Raw genomic sequence first — 4,513 nt, forward strand, 5'->3', positions numbered from 1 at the left:
CATATAACAGGGTATATCTCATTTAAGATGTTTTCAACACCATACCAATGAAATACCTCATTTAAAATATCGTGTGTCCGATGCGCTTGTCTTGATTAACCGTCAGCAGGAACGATCAACCTTAAACATTTAAAATTCAATGATGAAATATAAAGACCAAAAGGAAACAAAATATGATGATAAAATATTATAACATTGACATATTTTGTGCCAAAATAGGATTATCTATATGAGGATTGAAAGATTTTCTTTCATTAAAACATGTGACGTCACAGAGCAGACAAAAAATTGCAAAAAATCATTAGATCGATCGACACAAAATTGAGGTCACTTGCATTAAAATCACTAAAAAGTCGAAAGTTGTGTACTTTTCATGGCCAAGTGTCACGTGTCATTCATTTCTGTCAAACTAGAACGTTTTATAAATCTTAATTATGCTAATGTTACTGACGTCATACAAGAAAAAAAGATGATAACTATTTTTAAGGAACAGATTTCAAATGTCACAAAAGGGAATAAGACATAATAGATTAATTTACAGTTGCGACGACTATTCTTGTATCTTAAAAGTAAGACAGACAAAACATGTTTCTTTTGAGATGAGACACAAAACAATCATATATGTCGAACATTCCCGATTGGGTAACCATAAAACTTATGATGTGTCCATTACAATCATGTATCCTTAAACCCTACTATCAAAGTGGTTGTAAATGAACATCAAGGTTTTCCGTATTTTCATATCCGTACAGACCATAGGTCCACAAATTATTGTAATGTTTTCTAACAAATTGGTTTATAATGGAAAAATGCGATGAAATGCATATACTGATTATTTGATCTCTTGATAGAAAGATGTACTACTACGATGTGTTTAACGCCCCTGACTACCCATGAGGATCTTGTACGGTCTTTAGATAAATGCCAATTGTTTCAATAAAGGTATCACTCTATAAGATTAAAATTCTACTTTGAACCAAATTTCGGGGACACATGTGAAATGTTCACCCCTAAATGTACATATATGACAAAAACAGTTAGCTTGATTTGTTAGAAAGCAAAGGAAATACGGTAGTTAAAAATTCTGAGCGTCACTTTTTAGCGTTTGTTTTTGTAGCAGTTCAGTGTTTCTGTTGTTCCGTTGTTTTCCTCTTATAGATGATGTGTTTCCCTCGGTTTTGGTTTGTGACCCGGATTTGTTTTCGCTTAATCGATTTATGACTATTGAACAGCGGTATACTTCTGTTTTCTTTATTTACTTTTTTTTCCTAACTGTGTATTGCCACCATACCTGCGAATTGTTAATGACCTATCGAGTCATCAATCAACCCAGGATTTCAGCATCTGACCAGTTTTCACACGTATGATACATGATACATTTGATGTCCGAATTTTGCAAAATTTCCCTCTGAAATACTGCACGATTTGACGTTCAACATGTACTTAATTTAATGTTTTACAGCTGTCAAAATAATATTTTGTCACTCTATTAATGTACAGGTGACAACTTACAATTTCACAATTATCTCGTTAATTATCTCATAGAGAGGTGTCTGATTTCAAAGGATATTATAAAATCGCCGTAGTCAGGCGCTGAAAAAATCAATTATCGTTAAAAATCATGACAAGTGCATGAGTAAATACGATAAAATGTTCCTCATAGAAAATATCATGACATGCATTAAACTTTTCAATTCCTCGTTTTAATGACTCAAAAACGTAAAAATGTGGAAAAACTCCCCTTAACCCATGTACAAAATATAGCAGGAAGTACACCAAATGCATTTCTTCTCGTTCTTCTATGTATTGTTCCTGTGAAAGGAGCAACCGGGAATCAAATAAAAAGTAAAATTACAAAAATACCGAACTCCAAGGAAAATTCAAAACGGAAAGTCCCTTATCAAAGAGCAAAATCAAAAGTTCAAACACATCAAACGAATGGAAAACAGCTGTCATATTCCTGACTTGGTACAGGAATTTCCTTATGTAGAAAATGGTGGATTAAACATGGTTTTATAGCTAGCTAAACCTCTCACTTGTACGGCAATTGCATAGAATTCCATTATATTGACAACAATGTGTGAGCAACACACACTATCTAGTTGTAAAATACCGTATATCTTCCATCAGTATCAATGAATAAAATAGAACTATTTACATCCCATTAGGTCCTGTATAAACTTAAATTGTCATGGACCTCTAAATATTGATTGAATGATACCTACAAACAAAACGCTTAACTATAAATATTTAATACAGACCCAACTGTATAAAACTAAGCAATATGATCCTTGATACTTCAGAACTGTATATCTGACTGAAATTGTTATAATACAGGGATATGTTTGAATTGGTTCTTTGATGAATAAATAGAACATTCATAATAGTTAAACTATTTATTGCAACAAAGAGAATAAAAAAGTAAGGCATTGTTTGATAGTTTTCAATGATTGAAAAATATAATAAAATGTTTACTTTTAGGTGAATATTATAAGCATTTGTTGATTAATTGATTGATTACTGAGAAATAATTGGGAATTTGACAATGAGAAAGTTAAACTAGATCCTTGTTTTAAGTCGTCGATTAGTGTCCATATCAAGAAAAAAGAATCATATATAAAGCAGACTTTCTAGTTTTGGTAGTATCCCTAATTTCAAGTTCACTTGGATATATGAGATCCAAGCACTAACTGAAATGTATGTAATTGATAAAAGGACATCATCAATATATCTAAAAATGAAACTATATAACTTGTGGAACACATTTTGTTGTCTTTGAGAAGATTTAACAGGATTTCTACATCGAATACTATCAGTAGGATGTGCACAATTTGTAACCATTGGATTACGGATTGCTTGTTTAAATATCAATACTCAAATTATATGTTGTCGATAAATCCAGGATTTCGATGGTATCGTCGTCGGGGTGTTTAGTTGTTTGAATAAGGGTGGTACTTTATAAAGTAAGAATTTCATAACTTTAAACCAGAAATTTGCATCTGCAATTCATTGTTTAATGATAAAATTAATTGAGCATTCGGTTAAGCATAAGGAGAAAATTATTATAGCAAAATTGTAACTATTGTCTTTGAAAAACTTTGGAGTAGATTTTTTTAGAATTAAAAGGTTCTTCATCACAAATTTTGAGGGAATCTTCATATGTAGAACGAATTGTAGTAGAATTTTAGAAAGATGTTTAATAGACAATTTAGACGGGCTGGCTATATGTTGTTCATTATAAGAATTTTTTTTTGATTTTTTTTGGTGTCGGCGTCCGTTTTATGTTTATACCAAGGAGAGAAGGGTTGACTTGGGATTTTATAAAGTCTTCTCTGAATTTTGTAGGTGTATGAATAAAGGAGATACACTAGATAAGCATTCGTTCCTTTACATAAACTCATCATATATACCAGGCTTAATTTTTGTACACAGGACGCGCGTTTCGTCTACAATAGACTCATCCGTGACGCTCGAATAAAAAAAGTTATAAAGTCTAACTCAATTAAGAGGTTGAAGAGAATTTAAAAGATACCATGAACCCGGAGGGTGGCATGTATCTATGTACTGATTCATCGCTTATCCATTGTGTCTTTTTTTTAAACTATCATTGAGACATCTTTTCAATTTATAGTTCTTTAATTAGGCTTTGTTATCAAAGAGTTCAAATAGCCATCTAATTATTTTTGAAAGTTTCACAAGAAACAACCGCACGGCCTTCAACAATGAGAAAAACACATATTGTATAGTCAGCTATAAACGGCCCTGACTTGAAAAATATGAAAAGAAATCAATAGAAAAAACTAACGGCCTAATTTGTAACAAAACAATTTACGAAAAACAAATATGATAGACATGACCAAACGACAACCACTGAACTACAGGCTCCTAACTTGGGACAGGCACATATAGAATGTGACGGGGTTTAAAATGTTTGAAGGCCCCAATCTTCCCCCTTACCTTTGAGAGTTGTGTAACGGTACAACTTAAGAACAAAGTTATAAAAATCAGTTGAAAAAGGCTGAACTCATCAGATCGATACAAAGCAGAAAAACATACAGTCAAACAATCCAAACCAAATCTTTGTATCTACGGAAGAACTGAGTGAAAGTAATTTGTGGTAACGAAATCTCTGATTTAATGATCTATCAGTAATACATAGATTACGTTCATTGAAATCCAAAACGTCACTACCGACACGGGCAAAGCAAAACAGCTGGGATATATAAACACTTTAAGACGTTGCAAAAGGAACATCACCGTCCAAAAGGAACATTAACAATAGGGATTGAAAAATCGTCCCTTTTATCGTAATTTTTTGTGTAGAGTTTCTGGTGTACAACCGAAATATCTCAATATAGGAAAGGACAGTAATTGCTATTAATATTTGATTAATTTAAAGTAAGTTCCTTTCGATAAATTTCGGTAGTATCTTTAGAGAAGTTTTGTTTTTTAATGAAAAAATATCAGCAAGATAAAGTTAAGTGTTGTTGAATTTATCAATTGAATGGAATTT

This window comes from Mytilus californianus, unplaced genomic scaffold, assembly GCF_021869535.1.
Source record: "Mytilus californianus isolate M0D057914Y unplaced genomic scaffold, xbMytCali1.0.p SCAF_11, whole genome shotgun sequence".
Classification (NCBI taxonomy): Eukaryota; Metazoa; Mollusca; class Bivalvia; order Mytilida; family Mytilidae; genus Mytilus; species Mytilus californianus.